The following is an 8,208-nucleotide window of genomic DNA, read 5'->3' on the forward strand; positions in this document are numbered from 1 at the left end:
TGAAGATAAAGCTGATAAGTTTCACCAATGGACTGGATGTGGTGGGTGTGTAAGAAACAGAGAACCCAGGCTGGCTCCTAAATTTGAGGCCTGAAGAACTAAGTGATTAGAGATGATATTTCTGCTAAGATTGGAAGTGAAGAGAAGGATTGGATTTGGGGCAAAAAGGAATCAAAATTTCCATTTGGATATCAATACTTTATGTCTATTATACAACCAAGTAGAGATGTTAATTCACTAGACAGATAACAGAATCTGGAATATAAGGTGAGGTGAAAGCTAGATGTATTAATTTGGAGACAATCAGCATTTGGTAATATTTAAATCTGTGACATGGGATGAAATTATCTAGAGAGAATTTTTTGTTGTTGTTTAGTCACTAAGTCAAGTCTGACTCTTTGCAACCACATGGACACTAGCCTGCCAGGTTCCTCTGTCCATGGGACTTTGCAGGCAAGAATGCTGGAGTGGGCTGTCGTTTCCTTCTCCAGAGTACCCAACCCAGGGACAGAAACTGCATTTCCTGCATTGGAAGGTGGAGTCTTTACCACTGAGTCACTAGGGAAGCCCAGAGAGAATATGAATTTAGACACCTCTGAGTGTTCAGGAAGCAAGGCTGTCCAGAATGGTTCGGGATACATGAGGCTTTATGTAGAACACACATGGTTCAGGATACATGAGGCTTTATGCAGAACACACACAGGAGCCTATATAGCCATACAGTACCCAAGAGAAGGTGTGAGTGAGTCTCAGCATGGTTGCCTCTCTTGTTTACACAGAATACATGAGGCAATAAAAGATAATGACTAAGCTTTCAAGATGTCAAGTCAGACAGAACTGAGTACCAACTGAAGGTCTGCCACATGCAGGCCGGTTATATTAGGAAAGTGTTCAACCCTTCCAGGTCTGTTTTCCCACCAGCAAAATGAGCATCTTCTCATCCCTGGATCATAGAGTTATGAGAAATAAATGAAAACTGAATATCAAGCACTTAGCACAACGCTTGGCACTTCTAGTAAACGCTCAATAAGTGAGTCTTTGGTTATGATATGATGATGACTCTGGTACATTTCTTTAAATTTCCCTCAAATGCATTAGCCTTTTAAACTTGTTTCAGTAGAAGAGAACAATTAAAAATCTTAATAATGAAATGGGATAGGGAAAGGAAATTCACCTTAGCTTAAATATATTTTATAATAGCAAGGAATAAAACTAAATTAGAACAAGAGGAATAAAAATTTAATCACAGAGAGAAAGATTTTGTAAGAATAGCATAATCTCATACCACACAGTTTTGGCTACTTCTTTTGTGAAAGTGAGCTTCCCTGGTGGCTCAGATGGTAAACAATCTGCCTGCAATGAAGGAGATATGGGTTTGATCCCTGGGTCAGGAAGATCCTCTGGAGAAGGGAATGGCAACCCACTCCAGTATTCTTTCCTGGGAAATCCATGTACAGAGGAGCCTGGCAGGCTACAGTCCATGGGACCACAAAAGAATCAGACACAACTTAGCAACTAAACAACAGAGACAGTGATGCCCAGCTGAAGTATTAATGTAAATTGGAATGAAATACGAGAAACTATTTGCCATAGTCATATACCTAGCTTTCCCCACTTTGCCCTTCACTAGAAGAGGTGATCTAAAACTTTTACCTTCCAGAGAGGTGATCAGAAAGGATCTGGGCAAAGGTCAAGGCCAGGGGTGGGAATGGCAGGCAGCTCCTCTGGAAGCAAGAAGTCTAAATCGAGTCCCCATGCTCCTCAATTGTTAAGCCCAAACTCCCCACATCCAGTTGACAGCAAAGGTACCCAGTAATGGGCAAATTCCTGCAACTTGTGCTTCTGACTGGTCCCAGGCTATCTCATTCTGCTTCCCTGATAGCTCAGTTGGTAAAGAATCTGCCTGCAATGCAGTTGACCTTGGTTCAATTCCTGGGTGGGGAAGATCCGCTGGAGAAGGGATAGGCTACCCACACCAGTATTCTTGGGCTTTCCTTGTGGCTCAGCTGGTAAAGAATCCAGCCGCAATACAGGAGACCTGGGTTCGATCCCTGGGTTGGGAAGATCACCCGGAGAAGGGAAAGGCTACCTACTCCTGTATTCTGGCCTGGAGAATTCCATGGACTGTATAGTCCATGGGGTCACAAAGAATTGGACACAGCTGAGTGACTTTCACTTTCTTTCTATCTTATTTCAGATATATATCTTCATCTTTGTGACTGATGTCAACATTCATACAACTTAGGTGCTGTTATAGGAAGATACATGTATGACTTTCCAGCTCTGATTTAAGGATGGAATAGATACAGAACAGCTCTGCTCTGTGCTCTGTGAGGCTCCACTAAGGGACCAACTCACTCTGGGGAGGCTACTGCCTGCAGGGAATCAAGCAATTTCAGAGGCTCTGAATGCCTTGTGTTCCCATTGCCAAGGGCTGCCTGCTTGGTCAAAATAGACCTTAGTACGAATAAATGAAGAAAGGTATATATTCTCCAGAGGGTCAGTGCATATAAAGTTTCAGTGGGAAAATACACCTTCCCAGGAGAGTGACCTGAATAGCTTGAGGCAACATGAACTCCATATACTTAGACAACTCATTAGGGACAATGACAGTCAGAGATATAGCTAATTTCTAGGAATATTCTCTATGAGCCAGCACAGTCTTAGTTATTTCAGGTCTAAAATTCTCTTCTTCCTCATTGTTAAATTTTACTAACCTCATTTACTCCCTGGAGAGAGGTGGAATATATATGTGTGTGTGTATATATATATATACATGTGTGTGTATATATATATCTTCAAAGATCTTCCCATAAATTGGATGCAAGCTCACACCAGGTCTACTTGAGTTTGGATCTGTTGATATTAACCTTCAATGGCTAGACCACCTCTCTGGATATAATTTGCTCAAGGTAATAACTGATTAACATCACCAAAAAATCAATGAAAAATAAAATAATAATACATATTATAACTTTAACATGCTATATTATCATTTATGCATGCTCAGTCATGTCCCACTTTTTGTGACCCTGTGGACTGTAGCCCATCAGGCTCCTCTGTCCATGGGATTTCCCAAGCAAGAATACTGGACTAAGTAGCCCTTCCGTTCTCCAGGGATCTTCCTGACCCAGGGATCGAACCCAGGTCTCCTGCATTGCAGGAGGATTCCTTACCATCTGAGCCAATAGTAAATATAATATATAATTTTAAATTTAATTTAAAATGACAAAAATGAGTACTATAGGCTAAAATATGTATTTTATACCTGCATATATACATAGCATAGATATTAATATAAAGGGTAAAAAAATACATTAATATTTTAATAGAGGTGATAGGTGGTGGGATTGTGATAGTTTTATTTTTTCCATATTCCAATATCTTAAAATATTATATAACTTAAGTAAATTGGAAAATAACCTCTTTTTTGTTTGTTTAGAAACAGCCTAGAGGGGAGTAAAACTTGCAGAAGGGGTATGACTTTTTGCAGATACTTCAACATGCAGATATTCTCTGAGAATGAAGAGCTCATATGGAACATGAGATTCAGTGCCTACTTGTCACTGAGGGTCAGTCTATGGTCACCAGGAAAGCAATATCAGCTTTGGAAGCAATATCTTAGGTGACATTCCAAAGCAAACATTTCAATTTTTTTTGCAATGCTACCTTGTCAAATTTAAATGAAATCTGTCCTATGAATAGAAATATTCTATTAAAAAATACAATCTCACATAAGTTAAAATATGAGGTTAGCTTCTCTGACAGTGAGAGTGTGACAAGATAGTGAAAGAATTTCAACGTTTGGCCTAATCAGCAGTTTCCACAGAGCAGGGAACACTGTCTTCCTGCAACCTTGAGTGCTATCCAGCAATTACTCAAATTAGTGGAATCTTTGGCCACGAGAGGGAGCCCTAACCCAGTGAGACAAAATCTCAAAAGCGCTAACAAAAAGGCACCAGAAGGCGAAATACAATCTTGATCTCACTTGCTCAGCTTTCTGTGGTGTCAGCATTCCATTTTAGAGTGAACCAGACTTTACTCTGGAGATGTTACATTCCCTCATGTCCAAAAACATGTTACAAGCTTCACTGGCTTGGAACAAGCTCAAACACAAAGAAGGAAGTTACCTCTTCAGAAGCTTGCTGCTTCACATCTGAATGCCCCTCTGAGAAAGCTGCACCTCAGTGATTACAAATCTTCCATAACAGGACAGAACGGACTGGAGTGCTGCTAAGCGTAAGACAGAGGCCAACATCAACACTGAAGCTAAAATGTCAAATACGGAACAGACGTTTGCCTAGATGTATCAGAGCTGATGCTAATTTGCCAAAGCAATTTAATAAATGAGAATTGTGTGCTGCCATTAGCTAAATATATCATTGTTGTTGTTGTTCAATCACTCAGTCATGTCTGACTCTTTGTGATCACATGGACTGCAGCATGCCAGGCCTCCCTGTTCTTCATTATCTCCTGGACTTTGCTCAAATTCATGTCCATTGAGTCGGTGATACTAATCTAACCATCTCATCCTCTGCCACCCTCTTTTTGCCCTCAATCTTTCCCAGCATCAGAGTCTTACCCAATGAGTTAACTCTTCGCATCAGGTGGCCAAAATATTGGAGCTTCAACTTCAGCATCAGTCCTTCCAATGAATATTCAGGACTGATTTCCTTTAGGATTGACTGGTTTGATCTCTTTGCAGTCCAAGGGACTCTGAAGAGTCTTCTCCAGCACTACAGTTTGAAAGCATCAATTCTTTATAGACATTATATTATACTTAATATTTTTCCTGGTCTCCTTGTAAGAATGGAAAAGAGGGGAAAGGCTATATTGTTTCAGGCTATAGTTATAAGAAACTAAGTCTAGGATTTGCCAAAGAATATTCTGTAAGCAAAAAAGATATTTCCTTCTCAGTTATAATTCTTATTAGTGTTTTTTAAGCTGTGAAATCCTCAGCTGTGTATTTTGAGAAAAATCAATCAACCCCTTGGAACCTCAGTTTACTCAACTGTATTTAATCTGTACTCTCAAGAATTCCTCTCAAGGGAATACCTAAATCTTTGGCACAGAACATTTGGGAGCTGTTATCTCTCTCTGCACACTTCCCAATTTAAAGAGGGAATAAAAAAAAAAAAAACTTTTCCTCATTGATCTCTGGTTTAAAATCTACCTGGCAAGTAAATTCTTACTTCTTCCTGACACTTTCTGGTTTCTTTTAATTATTATTTTTGAGTTAACCTATTTCTTCAAACTGCATTTTAGCCACTAAATCTTTTTAAAGAGCCCAGTGATTCTTTTTTTTTTTTTACCATATGGAACAAAAATAAGATAATTTTTGTTCTTGACAAAAGATTGCTGCACCTGCCTAAAATTTTAAAAGAAGTATGCCCAGGGACCCCAGGAGTGTGCAGCAAACCATGCCATGACCCCACTTCACCAGCCATCACACTGGTAGCCAGTAGGGCTGGGGTCAGCCCTGCATACCAGTTGCACCCCTTGTAGTCAGCCTGTCACAGGAGAAGGGCTCATGAAGCCCACAAGGGGGACCCCTTACAGCATATAGCTCTGGTGACCAGCTCTGGAGTGTGCTGATGGGCCACAAGGACAACTGCTACATAAGGCCACTCCACCAAGACTGAGAAACAAACTAGCCTACCAAATACCTAGAAATAAACACAGAGAATTTGGGAAAATTAGGAGAGAAAACAAAGGAACAAGCCAAAACCCCAGAAGAACTAAGTGAAGTGGAGATAAGCAATTGACTTGATAAAGAGTTGAAGGTAATAACCATAAAAATGCTCAACAAATTTGGGAGAAGACTGGATATGAAAACAGAGAGAAATTTCACAGAGACAGAAGATATAAAGAAGAAACAAGCAGAGTTGATGAATAATTGAAACATACATCAGAAGGAATCAAGAATGGATTAAATAATACAGAGAAGAGATACCAACCTGAAAGAAAGAAACATGGTAGTGACCTAAGCTAAACAGAAAAAAAAAAAATTAAAAATGAGGACAGTTTAAGAGACCCCTGGGACAACATCAAATGTACTATCATTCCCATTATAGGAGCCCCAGAATGAAAAGAGAGAGAAAAGGAAAGGGAACTTATTTGAAGAAATAATGACTGAAAACTTCCCTAACCTGGGAAGTTCCAGGAAGCACAGAGTCCCAAAGAAGATTAACTCAAAGGGGTCCACACCATTATAATTGAGAGAGGGGTACAGGATGGAGGGGACAAATAAATGCCTACGGCAAACCCACATTGATGTATAGCAGAAACCATCACAACATTGTAATTATCCTCCAAGTAAATAAATGAAGAACTACAAAAACAATCCTAAAATATTAACCAATGGGTCACTGAATAAATAAAAAAGGAAATAAAAAAGTATCTGGAGACAAGTGAAAATGGAAATGCAATGATGTATGAGAGGCAGCAAGACACCTTTAAAGAGGAGGTTTACATGAATACAAACCTACCTCAGGAAACAAGAAAAGTCTCAAATAAACAGTTTAACTCTATAACTAAAGTGAAATGAAATTTGCTCAGTCGTGTCTGACTCTTTGTGACCCCATGGACTATACAGTCCATGAAATTCTCTAGGCCAGAATACTGGAGCGGGTAGCCTTTCCATTCTCCAGGGGATCTTCCCAACCCAGGGACCTAACCCAGGTCTCCCACATTGCAGGGGGATTCTTTACCACCTGAGCCAAAAGGGAAGCCCAAAGGAACTAGGAAAAGAAGAACAAACAAACCCAAGATTAGTAGCAGTGAAGAGATAATAAATATCAGAGCAGAAATAGAGACTGGGGGGTAGGGGCGGGAAACACACAGAAAAGATCAATGTGAAACTGTAATCAGAAATCTTCCAGCAAACAAAAGCCCAGGTCAAGATGGCTTCACAGCTGAATTCTACCAAAAATTTAGAGAAGAGCTAACACCTATCCTACTCAAACTCTTCCAGAAAATTGCAGAGGAACGTAAACTTCCAAATTCATTCTATGAGGCCACCATCACCCTAATACCACAACCTGACAAAGTTGCCACAAAAAAAAAAAAAGAAAGAAAAAGAAAATTATAGGCCAATATCACTGATGAACATAGATGCAAAAATCCTTAACAAAATTCTAGCAATCAGAATCCAACAGCACATTAAAAAGATCATACACCATGACCACGTGGGCTTTATCCCAGGGATGCAAGGATTCTTCAATACCCACGGATCAATCAATGTAATATACCACATTAACAAATTGAAAAATAAAAGCCATATGATTATCTCAATAGATGCAGAGAAAGCCTTTGACAAAATTCAACATCCATTTATGATTAAAAAAAAAAATTCTCCAGAAAGCAGGAATAGAAGGAACATACCTCAATATACTAAAAGCTATATATGATAAACCCACAACAAACATTATCCTCAATGGTGAAAAATTGAAAGCATTTCCCCTAAAATCAGGAACAAGAAAAGGGTGCCCACTTTCACCACTACTATTCAACATAGTTTTGGAAGTTTGGGCCACAGCAATCAGAGCAGAAAAAGAAATAAAAGGAATCCAAATTGGAAAAGAAGAAGTAAAACTCTCACTGTTTGCAGATGACATGATCCTCTACATAGAAAACCCTATAGACTCCACCAGAAAATTACTAGAGCTAATCAATGAATATAGTAAAGTTGCAGGATATAAAATCAACACACAGAAATCCCTTGCATTCCTATACCCTGATAATGAGAAAATAGAAAGAGAAATTAAGGAAACAATTCCATTCACCATTGCAACGAAAAGAATAAAATACTTAGGAATATATCTACCTAAAGAAACTAAAGACCTATATATAGAAAACTATAAAACACTGGTGAAAGAAATCAAAGAGGACACTAATAGATAGAGAAATATACCATGTTCGTGGATCGGAAGAATCAATAGGGTGAAAATGAGTATACTACCGAAAGCAATCTATAGATTCAATGCAATCCCTATCAAGCTACCAACGGTACTTTTCAAAGAGCTAGAACAAATAATTTCACAATTTATATGGAAATACAAAAAACCTCGAATAGCCAAAGCAATCTTGAGAAAGAAGAATGGAACTGGAGGAATCAACCTGCCTGACTTCAGGCTCTACTACAAAGCCACAGTCATCAAGACAGTATGGTACTGGCACAAAGACAGAAATATAGATCAGTGGAACAAA

This window comes from Capra hircus, chromosome 2 (genome assembly GCF_001704415.2).
Source record: "Capra hircus breed San Clemente chromosome 2, ASM170441v1, whole genome shotgun sequence".
Taxonomy (NCBI): Eukaryota; Metazoa; Chordata; class Mammalia; order Artiodactyla; family Bovidae; genus Capra; species Capra hircus.